At 44.4% G+C, this 12075-nt stretch overlaps 1 protein-coding gene across 1 annotated transcript in view; it reads left to right on the top strand.

Moving 5' to 3' along the window:
• Nucleotides 1-467: 467 nt before the first annotated feature.
• Nucleotides 468-12075, top strand: part of AGPAT4 (1-acylglycerol-3-phosphate O-acyltransferase 4) — a 70360-nt gene continuing 58752 nt past the window's right edge. The window contains exon 1 of the mRNA XM_085055317.1: nucleotides 468-591. The gene's annotated coding sequence lies outside the window, so the exon portion shown is untranslated. The remainder of the gene's footprint in view (nucleotides 592-12075) is intronic.

The following is a 12075-nucleotide window of genomic DNA, read 5'->3' as shown; positions in this document are numbered from 1 at the left end:
CTTGGATGGCTGCCACGCCATTTATCTTTTTCCACGGCATTCAGGCCGTGGAGTTGCTTTTTATTGCCCAGTTTCTGCGTGAAGGGTCCGATGGTCACAGGTGCGCATCACCCGAGACAGCACCCCGTCCAACTTGACCCCGCGTTAGCCCGGTAAGGGATGGCGAGCACTCAGCTCCGATCAGCGCCGGCGACCCTGGGGGACTGCGCTGCGCCGCGCCCCTTTCCCCGGCCGCCGTTTCCCGGCTCCCGCTCCCTCCTAGAGCCCGCCGCCCTTCCTCAGCCGCGGGGCGCCGCCGGCTGCGCTCCTTCCCCGCTCCGGCGGCGCCCCGAAGGGCGGGCGATGTCCGTGCGGGGAGGGGTCGCCCGTTCCCGCCGCCCCAGGAGGAAGTGACATGCTGACGGCGGGGAGGGAAGGCGAGGGGGGCCCTGTTCCCGGAGTGGAGCCGCCCGGCGGGTGGAGCCTGCCGGCCCCGCCCGAGCCGCCCGCCCGCTCCCGCCGCGTGCAAAGTAGTGGCAGCCGGTGCGGCTCGGCCGCCGCCCGCTCCCGGCGCCCCAGCGCGGCACGCGTGCCCAGGCCCGCCGGCGCCAGGTACGTGCTCTTCCCCCGGCGCCCTCCGCAGGTGCGGGGCCGCCCTCCCTCCCTCCCTCCTCCGCCCGGCGCTGCCCCGGGCGCCAGAACCAGCCCCGAGCCAGCCCCTCCCCGGCGCTGCCGCCCCCCGGTGCGCTGTGGCGGCCAGGCGAGGGACCGGCGGGGCGTGCGGGAGAGGCGGGAGGTGGGCTGCGAGCGCAAGTTCCCCGATTTATTCATCGCCGAACGGGGGCTCCCCCGCCGCTCGGACCCGCGCCGTTTCTCCCGCGGCCGCCGAGAATTTTCCTGCCGCCTGCGGGCCCCCTTTGTGTGGCGAGCGCTGCCCGCGCCGGGGTTTCCGTGGAAACGGCGGAGCTACAGCGGCCCAGCCCCGCCGAGCCACTCTGCCGCGCCGGGCGGGCGTGCCGCCCCTTCCACTTTCCCTTCGGCGTTCCCCGCTCGGCGCGGCGCGGCGCGGCTGGCGGTGGCCGGGGATGGGGCGGGCGGTGCGGGTGCCCTGGGAACGGGCGGTGCCATCGCCCGCTCGCTGCCGCCTCCCCGGAGGCGCTGCTCCACGGCGGGCGGGCGCGGCGGGGTCCGGCGGGCGGTGCGGGTCGGGCGCGGCGGCTGTTCCGTCCGCCGTAGCCGCGAGTCCGCGAGCTGAGGCGGGGAGAGAGGAGCAGGCTGCCTCCCTGGTGATGTGCTCACGTGTTGTGGGAGCTCTGCTTTCACCTGTCGGCGTCTGTTCGTAAAGATATTTAAGCCGAATTAAATAATGGCCACAAACTGACTTAAGGTGTGTCGACCGATACCGTGCGGTGCAGGTTATTTAAATAACAAGTAATGCTTTTTAGCGTTTATTTCAACAAGTGAGTACTCACTCGAATGGCTAAAAAAAGGGTCTGTTTCAACAATGTCACACCAAGGCTTCTGGTCTTTATCTTTGTTACACATTTGTAAAAGTCGTGGTTTGAGTCCCTGTGCAGACATGTAAGAATGATGTACCTTACGCAGGTGCTCGTGTGGGAGAGAGCAACCTTGCTGCTACATGAAAACTGAAAATGCTTTACAAGAAGGTAGAAAGATGCCAGAAACTCTCAAACAAAAAATCCCAAGCATTTATTTAAAAACGATGATGCCTCCAGCCCAGGAAGTTGTACCAGGCGATTGCAGCCTCAGCTTGTACTGATAATGACTTCACACTAGAGTGAGTAGCAAAAGAATTAGAAACTGGTGGAGTAGAGAAACTGTTGCGAAACAACTTAAGCTGAAATTTGCAGCCTTTTTTTCTCTTAACTTCTCACGTGAAGGATAAGATTGATGTAGACATACAGAGGTCTGTTTAAATATGCCAGGACTACTTCTGTGTAAAGATTGGCTACATGGATCAGTAGAATATTGATGTGCTCTAAATGTTTGCTGTCATTTTCTGACTTTCTCTAACTGCTTGTATTTGATACAATGCTCTGGTTTTCTAAATGCTGTGGATTAAAACACATATTTATACACTTTAGAAATTTGTGTAAGTATTATGTGTAGCTTTGCTCTTCCCTGTTAATGTTTTACATTACAATGCCTGAGTAAGCTGTATCGAAAAATGAAACCCTAACTGTGTTTTTTGGATGACAGGGCCAGGTTTCATGTGGAAGAATATATTGGAAAGCCTGCAGGGAAGAGAGAAGGTATAGCAAGCTGCTCATGGATAAAGGTTGCTCTTAAGCTTAGTTGTGTTGATGGCAGGCATTTTAACAGGTTTTAGTAAGTGCTTCACAAGAAGGTGAAAGTAACGTATTTTAGGAGTGGAGAAATCACACAGAGAGGTTAGCACTTGCCCAGAGTCACAGAACAGAGAATGCTGTGCCCAAAGCGTGGGAATTAACTGCGTTTGATCCTCACTAGGTGTCAGTTTGGTGGGGAGGTTGTTTTAGCAGTAAGCCTTGCTCTGTCCAGCCCAAGTGGCGAGGCACTGAAGCCATGCTCATCTCTCTCAAGTGAGGTGTGCTTTCCTGGAGTGATGGTTGTACATCACTCCCAGTTTAATGGACTTACTGTACCATAACAGAGAAGAGATTTGTAGGAGAAGGGTTCTCTTGCAGGTGATGGATGAGAATCCTATGGCTGTACTCTGCCATGCTGAAAGGGGTGGATTGTTTTTTTCTTTTGTGTACCCTTGATTTCATTGCTGGAAGGTGAAGACTGGGAACAATGCTCTTTCAAATCTCTTTGCGAAGAAAGACACTGTCACAGCTGTGCTGAGGGTAGCAAGGTACTGTTCCTGTGTTGCAAATGACCACTTGCAGCCCTTAGAACTTGCATTAGTAATTTGGTCTTCAATTTTAAAAATTCAGATTTCCACTGCAGGATGTAGAACACCACTGCCTTAACTAATGGCATCACTACTACTGGTGTCAGTGTGTCCTGATAAGTGAGCAGATGAGCAGGAGAGCAGCAATGCATAGTAGTGCACTGTGCATGTGCTTTACTCAGCAAATGCTTTTGCAGCTCTGGGCTTCGTTCAGTAGGGAAAACATTATAGGAGTCAAGGCAACTGTCTCATCAGGTGTGTTTAATTCAGCTGGACTGAATGCAGTGGACTTTTTGTAAGGGAACTAGAAATGCGACAGAGCAGTACCCCGTGTGCTTTGTTGCCTTTCAGGACTGGTATGTGGCAGCTGAGAATGTGTTTTTTCCCTGAAGTGCTTTGTCTGTGGGGTGGCCTTGCCCAGTGATTCATTTTCAGGCGTTTGGGAAAGTGTGCTCACCAGTCTGTTATTTGGTGGTCTTAGGCTCATTCACATGTGACTGTGGTGAGGACCCTGATCACCTCTGACTAATGCTAGTGTGCTGCTCTGAAACTGCTGACTCACTTTGTTTTCATGCTTTTCCCTGCCTTACTCCAGTACCTTGAACTGGAGATGAGGTAGGGTCCAAGGTAGGGTCAGAGAAAGAAGAAATGGAAATGAATGAGAATAACTGTGTGTTGTGGCAAGGATGAAGATGCTGCAAAGACCTCTCTTTCCTAATGTGATGGATTTGCTGAAAAGGCACTTAAGCTGTGTGTTAGGAACTGCACAGAGCAGTCTAACAACTATAGTGTGCCTGCAGTCAGGAGATGCTGAGTTATGGTCCTGCTAGTGGTCTGTTCTCCAAGTTGAACTTAAAGCCTTTTTGCTTCTTATGCTGCTGTTTTGACCTTCTGCTCTTCTGTCTGTCTTGTTATATTGCCACAAAGATCTTTACACTGAAATAATTTTCTGCTTCTTGTAAAAAGGCTGACCTGGCTTGAGGTTTCTACTGTAGCATAAATAAAAGGAACAGGGAAAAGCAATTAACCACTTCTAGGCCTGAAGGAAGTAAGAGATAGAGGTCACTGAGAGAGGGTTTACTTGCCAAAGGTTAGGAGTTGCAGGCAAAGACAAGCACACCAATTTCAGTAGCATGTGGGACTGTGTATTAATATCGGAAAGACTTCTGATGTGCACTAGATTTCCTTTTAATCGGACCAACAAAGTTAAATTTCTTTCACATTTTTCCAGCAGGATCCAGGTAGATGTAAAGGTTTGCCAATGCCAGTTCAGTTAGCAGACAAAGCAGGTTTTTTCACCTATCGGAAAAGGAGTAAGACTCTACTTAAAACCTGCTGTTAAAGACAGGGAAAGAAATGTGTTTTGGGGGAGTCTGTATGTGGAACTGGCACATGATTTCAACTGAAAGCTATTTTATGAAAGTTAAACTGTGTCCTGCTTCTCTCCCTGTCTCCACATTATCTGTGTCTTCACACATCGTAGTTTGCTTCTTCTTGCCAGGTTTTTTGAGCACTTTGGAAAATACTATTACTGCAGATACTGTTTTGCACTTCTGTCTGCAAGCAGATTAATTTATGAGGTTCCCCCCTTTGAGTCACAGGTGGTTGGTCAGGGGTTAATTCTGTGGTTCTGTGTCACTGTATGTTTTTTACATGCCTGTGCCTCTGAGCATGTGCATAAATATTGCATTACACCCAAGAGGGAGACAGAGAAAAGCTTCAGTTTGAGTTTAAGCCTTGTAAAAGTATCTCAAACATATTTGAATTAAGCAGGACAAGTGCTCAAAGCCAGGCTTTTAGAAGGACTTGGGCACCTGCAGTTGTTCAGAGAGGCAGAAAATACAGGTAGGTGTTGCTGTATCTAATGCTAAGTTTGGTGCAAAATTCGTTAAAATGTTCCTGGATTCTTAACAGCGTGTTTGGGAATTGTTAACATCTGCACACTTGCCATCCAGTAAAGTAAATGCAATCAGATCAAACACTATCTCTGAATGATTTTGCTAGATGTTTAAGGTGGTTTTGACTAGCCCTGGCTTAAGGTGCTGAGAGAACAAGATCATTGATTAGTTACACCACGTTTGGCTGTTTTGGAGTCATAGTGTTTGCTAACTGGAAGTTGTTGAGAGATTTCTTTTGGCTTTTACAGGGTTTGAATCCGGTCCAAAATGAAACCTCCCTTTATTATTGGACTTGATAAATCTAGTGCCTGTGATAAAGGCTTTTATTCTCAAATTAAAATTTTATTTGAAATTCTCAAATTAAATCAGGCTATTGGGGGACTGATGGTCAGGGAGAATGAGGAGGCTGAAAGTATTAGTTCATGTTGTGGCAAAACAGTTCTGAACGGTCATCTCACAAGGCAGAGGTGAGTGAAAACTGAAGTAGAGTGGAACTGCTGAAGTGAGGGTAAAGCTGTCACCATTTTTGTTTGGGTTTTTACATGACATCTGGATGTCTGGTTGTTTTGTGTGTAGGCGCATCGGAGCCTTTCACTGAAGCTGGCCTTATTTTTTGGAGCCACGCCAACCACATCTCAGCTATAAGATGTTTTTTCAGTATTGGGTGTTACTTCTTTAAGGCAGGAGTTGGTTTTCTTTGAGTAACAAATCTGGAAGCTTTCCTGCCACATTCATTCTTCAGTTAAACTATTTTCTATAGAAAGAACCATTAAACAATATTTAATGAATAAATATTAATATCCTGTGTATCTCTGTCTTGGTGTGGCTACATCTTTTGTTTGCATTGTCATTTCCAATTCTGGGATGCAATTTTCATAAAGGAGAAATTCAGCTACTTCATACTCTTCAGTGTCATATAATAGAATACAGACAAATTAAATCAATACTTAGAGGTTAAAAAAAGCCTTGTGAGTCCTTTACTGTGCAATGTTTCCTTAGTATTCAAAGAGCATACTAATGTTGCTTCATATTAATTAAAAATATGCAAATGGCTTAGCTGAAGGAGACTGTCTGCCGTCACAGAAGATACAGAAACCTAACAGCTCACTTGGAGCTGTAATCAGGTGAATGGCACTTTTCATTTCCAGCACTGTTAACAATGTCTTGTGATTTGTACTGGAAGCTTTTGGATTTCCTCATGGAGAAGGTCAGTGCTGTTAGCTCAGATCGCTGTGACTTGGAAGCACAAAGAATGTGGTCTCTGCCCTGTACCTGTTTGCATCTGTGGCAGCATGGGCAGCAGGGCTCAGACCCACCAAGTAGGAGAACGTGGTTGTCTCCAGCAGGCCATACAGCTGCTCAGAGAGAGGGAAATGTTAAAAGTATTTATACTGGATTTTTTGGGACGGTAGAAAATGTGCTACCAACCTGCAGCGCTGTGGTGGAAGTCCCACTTGTAAACCAGCAGTATTGTCACCATGGGGTATTTCTCAGATCAGTGACTCATGCCCTATCTCTGCCACTTTCCACAATTTTTTTAAGATTTTTGCTGCCACAAATTATATGTTCTTCTTTTGTTGCACTTCCTGGCTTTTTAAAATAAACAAAACAACAAAGCCACACAAGTTACGAATTAGACTCCTAGGAAAAGGCTTAAAGACGCTGCTCAAAATTACTAAAATTTGAATCACAATGCCGGAAAATGTAAAGAGGTCGTTATACAGGAGTGTAGTGAGGAAAGAAAGTTACCCTTTTCCCAGTGCTGATGATTTTTATCTTCCAATTGTTGTCTTCCTAGCATCTATCAATGCCTTTAATTCCTTCTCAAGTAAGAATAATAGGAGTGATGTATATTTGTATGCATATGCGCACAATACTGTCCACTTGGTGCTAAAGTTGTAACTTGTAGTTTATAGTACAGAACCATCCAAATTGCTGAATACTCAACTTGCATTTCTGGAAAGGAAAGGAAAGGAAAGGAAAGGAAAGGAAAGGAAAGGAAAGGAAAGGAAAGGAAAGGAAAGGAAAGGAAAGGAAAGGAAAGGAAAGGAAAGGAAAGGAAAAAGGAAAGGAAAGGAAAGGAAAAAGGAAAGGAAAGGAAAGGAAAGGAAAGGAAAGGAAAGGAAAGGAAAGGAAAGGAAAGGAAAGGAAAGGAAAGGCCATTAGATCAGCACATACATCCTGGGTTGTACAGGAGCATTAATATCTATTGCATCATCTGCTTCCACTGAAGGTTCTTGTGGGATGTCTCTGTTCCCTCTCTGCTCTCTATGTGTGGCCTTTAAAAAGCTGTTGCAAGGAAAACTTGAGCATGGGCAAGAAGGCAAATATAGGAGTATGAAAAGTATCATTTAGTGTTGAAAGTTGGAGCCTGGGGAAGTGGCAGGTTGTGGTTCTGGTGTTGGCTCTGCTGTGGATTTGTCGTGTAACTTTCACAAGCTCCCTACTAGGGGACATAAGAGGGGAGCAGCAAAAGGGATCTTTCCAGGTTTATTTCACTAGTGTCTCCTGCATGGCTGCAGCCTTTCGTATCAGAGGGGAGGGATAAATCCAGGAAAAAATGACAAAATCCACACTGCTTTCTAATCCTGTAGACGTGAAGGATTGTATCTTTCATGTAGAAATGGACTTGCTCATGCTACTAAGTCTGCTGAGGGGATATGAAACTTCTCTGCCTGGATACAACTGCTTATGTGTGTTCGTGGTGTGTCTGTTGCAGACACAGGCTGGAGTTAGGAGGTGATACTTTTGTAGTCTGACTTTGCAACTAACTCGTTGTGGGAAAGACTAGGAGGGTGAAATAGTTGAAGCTTTGAAGTAAATGTGATCCATGTTTCTGTGTTGCCTCACATATAAACATGGTTTGGATGCGGGGGAAGTATTTTGTCTGTTGAGAGTATAAACAGTTCTTGTACCTTGTGCTGACCCTTTGTGTTGCTGTGAATGTAATTTATAGTTATTGAAACAAGGTGAGAGCAATCAGTGCTTGACAAGTATAAGCCGTGAATTTTCATAGGAGAGGCCTTCTTTCCAAAGCTTATCTCTTACCAAAAGAATGTGTGAACTACCAACACAATATGAAAATCAAAAAGCTGCCCTGTTTTTGTATCAGCATGTGAATAATTCTTTGTCAGCCTTCCTCCATGCCCCCATTTCTTTGAGGTCTTCTAAAAGAAATGGTTTTATAATAACCCCTGAAGAACTCATTAGCTACTCTTGTGTTGGATCTGTTCCTGAAATGCCCAGTGTAGAGGTGATCACTGTGCCCTTGATGCTTAGTATTACAATGCAGGTGGCAATATCCTGCTGTACTGCCTCTGCTGCCTCTGTAGTTTTTAATGTGTTAACTTCCTGTGTAAGGAGTGATGGTGTGGATCTCACCATAGAGAGATTTCTCACAGGCTGTGCATTGAGTAAATGGTTTGACTAGACTGACTCTGATCTCTGTACTTCAAATGTACAGTTGCCCGAAATGGTCCATGACTGCTCTGTATGAAACTTCATGTATCATAAATGCAAAAGCATCTTTACTTAGGGACATACATAGGTATGTTTATATTTGTGGAGGCTTAGTTTGTTGTAGACATTGAGATTTAGTAATGTAACAAACCACCTGTACTTCAGGATGCCAAAAGTCACTGAAGGGACTTCGTGCAAGCATGTTTGGGGGATTTGTTTTTGATAGAGTGCCAGATGACAGTAATGGGTGGGTCTGATTACCTTTGATTTAGTGCTTACTGTTGTCTGTGAAAAGAAGTATTCAGTTGTCTGTGAGCATGTGATATAGCTGCTGTCCTAGACCCTTTGTGGTTATTCACCTCAGTTATTTTTGAGGAACTATCCAGCTTGCTTTTGTAAGTGTGACAGCATAGCCCACATCCTCCTTAGATTCTCAGTATACTTTTGTGTCGTTTTTTTGCTGTTTAGTCCAGCTGTCTTGCTTAGCTCCTCAATTTTACTTGTGTGTAGTGCTGCCCTTGTTGTCAGTGTAAGTGACTTTTTAGGTTAATGGACCCAGTTAAAGTAAAAAAGGAGACAGAGGGACTCGGTGGTCCCTGGAACTGAGCTCTAGGACTGGACTGATAAACTCATCTATGTCTTGAGTATCTTAATGCAGCTCTTTGTTTATTTTTTTTTCCCAAGCAAATTGCCGATAATTGTGCTTTATATATATTTATATGTGTATATATGAACGTATTAAAGTACAGAAATCTGTGTGGGAAACAGTTGAACAGCAACACTTGGCATTTTGGAAAGAAGCAACTTGCCTTTCCAGTGCTATTTTTGTGAACTTCATGTTCTGCACCCAAGATAACTCAAGTACTTCACCCTGATGTGTTTTTTGAGGATCTCTTTAGGAGCTTGGAACAGAATTGCTTAACTTCAAGGGGTTTATTTTTCCAAATAAATACCTCCATTCATTATCAAGACCTGCAGTCCCTAAACGTTGCATCTCTAAGGAGTTTTGTATTGACACATGTTCAAGTTCATCTCCCTTCTCCCTGAGTATTTGATGCTTCTGGCAAAAGGTGCAAGACTGAACTGCTTCTCACCAGAACCTGGGCAGTTGCTCCCCATCTTTCCAACTCCTTCCCAGACCATGTGTGCCTGTCTTGGACTGTTGTCATCCTCCTCTCCTTGCTGTATAAACACTTTGCTATGTTGGGATAAGCATTCAGGCTAACAGGAGCTCTGCTATGCATTTTGCCAGTAAAGTATGCATATACAGAGGACTTGTGTCCTGCCAGGCATGCAGAGCTTGTGTAGCTCTTTTCCCTGCATTCGATCACAGCAGGAAGAAAATTAAAAAGGGTGAAGGGGAAAGCATTATGGTGTGATAACCTTTTAAAAGCTCCCAGGTTACTTTCATTTCTTCAGTTTACACTCTGTTACGCAAATTATCTCAGTGCTCAATAGAAGATAAACAATTAGTTTCATAACAAGCATGTAACTTTAAAATTCTAAATTTTGCTGGTAGATGGTATTCGTTCTTCAGATTTTGGAAGAGGCAAACTGACTGATCTCTCTTCTCTGTAACAATATGCAGCTCAGGAATGCAGGATTTCTCATGAAAATCTAAAGCTTTCCTAAGTTCCCTTAGCTTGGGGGTAGGTCTTAAGATACACTCAAATTATTCCCCGATTTGGGACTTTTTGGAGAAGTTGTGGTGGGTTGAACTTGGCTGACTTCCAGGTTTACATCAAACTGTTCACTTGCTCCCCTTTCTCAACAGGACAAGGGAAGAAAATAAGACAGACAAGCTTGTGGGTTGATATAAGGACATGGAGATCACTCACCAGTTACCATCATGGTCAAAACAGACTCCACTTGGAGAAGTTTAATATAACTTATTGTCAACTGATAACAAGGAAGCCGAAAAACCACCAAAACTAAAACAACTTTTCCTCCCAAGTCCTCCCTTTTTAGCAGGCTTAGCTTGATTGTAGATTATGCTGCTGTGCTGCACCCCAAGTGGTGCAGGTGGATGGGAAAGAGAAGCTGCAGTCAGTCCTTAACAGTTCCTCTTTGCTGTTCCTTCTGTGTGCTGGGACTGGGTCCTCTTGTCCTATCTCTGGTTGCCTGGGAGAAGAGACTGACCCCCACCTGGCTACACCCTCCTTTCAGGGAGCTGTAGAGAGCTATGAGGTCACTCCTGAGTCTCCTTTTCTCTGGGCTAAACACCCCCAGCTCCCTAAGCTGCTCCTTATGGGACTTGTGCTCCAGACCCTTCAACAGCTTTGTAGCCCTTCTCTGGACTCACCCCAGCACCTCAATGTCCTTCTAGAAGCAAGGGCCCAGAACTGGATGCAGTACTGAATTGTGGCCTCACCAGTTTTGGTGGCAACTGAAATTGACTTAAAAGGCACTACTGAAACTGCTTAATCTGCTCTGAGCATATTTTCGTAATAGTCTTTGTAACTCATCCATTCAAGAATCTGGTTTAGATGAGAAAATGCAAGAATAGGCATAATCATCATCTGGTTGCTTGTTTTTAACTTGCAGCAAAGCATTTGAGGACTTCATCAAAGACTAGATGTGAGAACTTTCGTGTAAGCTTGAAATACATACTGAAAAGAGGTACAGTGCTGACTTGCCTCTCTTTCTAAGCAGGCAGTATCAGCTTAATCTAGATGCTGTCAGATACACACCATGTTGCTTTCCACACTCCAACAACTATATATACTGCATATACTTTAGAAACAGTGGGTGACAGTTCTTTGCTTCATTCTTGTGCTTTCTCTAAATGTGCAAACAATTGTGTTCTTTATGAAATCTTAGTTGCAATCTGAAAACACTTACGGTCTTGGAGGTACGAAATAGAGCTGTTCATTGGCAGCAGCCTCTGCTGGCATAGAGTTGTTCACTTCACATATCATTTCTATGTCCTCCTGGTCAGTTATTCTAAGCTGAAGGAAATGCTGAAAGTAGTTGAAGTAGAAAACACAGTGGATCTTGCTGAAGAATGGTAGTTGGAGGGAAAAAAGTTAGAATGAATAGTAATGTAATTTTTTTTTAGACCTGAATATGTGACCTCTTAATCCCATGAATAGATGTTTGTTGACTTGGTCCCTAAACAGACATTTGAGGTTTGAGTCTTTTGTTCTGTATGTGAAGGAAAACTGTTATTAAAGAATGTCCCTATCTGGTTTAGATGCTCTAGCTAGCCATTTTCTCCTAATTAATTTTAAGGGGTGTTTGATAGAAGAGAGCTTCTTGGCAGCATTCTGATCTTAATAGCTTCTGAGAAAATGCATTGATTGGCCCTTTTGTTTTTAAAAGATTGCTGTAATTTTCAGTCATTATCTATAAGGAAATCAGTAATTTATTAAACCAGCATAATGGATTAAGAATTAAAGACATGACTCTTTTATCACTTAAACTGGTATTACATTGATGTTACCCATGAGGACTTTTAGTAAGACAAAGAGTAAGTGTAAGGTGTTGCTGTGGACTCTTTAACCCATGTTTCTAGACCTCATTCATAAGATCAGAACTAATTCTTTTTGTTACTTGTACCAAGAATAATTTGCATTCTTGGAGTTTGGGTAATGAAAACAGTCCAAAAAATTTTTATAAGAATGAGTTTATGTCTGAGAAATAGAACACTTAGCTGGCATTCTGTATACAATGTTTAGGTTGCACATTTTATTGGAAAAATAGGTTGCATTTAATCACAAGAGAAAATTTCTCTGTGTCATCCCTGCTTCTCAGAAAAGAAGAATTTAAACATTGTCTCATTTCTTTTTATTTTTGCAAGCAAGTTAGGTTAGATGCCTTTGAACAGTACTGCTTAACTAGATT

Source organism: Lichenostomus cassidix, chromosome 3 (genome assembly GCF_008360975.1).
Source record: "Lichenostomus cassidix isolate B80296 chromosome 3, HeHo_3.0, whole genome shotgun sequence".
Taxonomy (NCBI): Eukaryota; Metazoa; Chordata; class Aves; order Passeriformes; family Meliphagidae; genus Lichenostomus; species Lichenostomus cassidix.
Note: the sequence above shows the minus strand (reverse complement) of the source record. Positions and strands in the feature narration are given on the sequence as shown.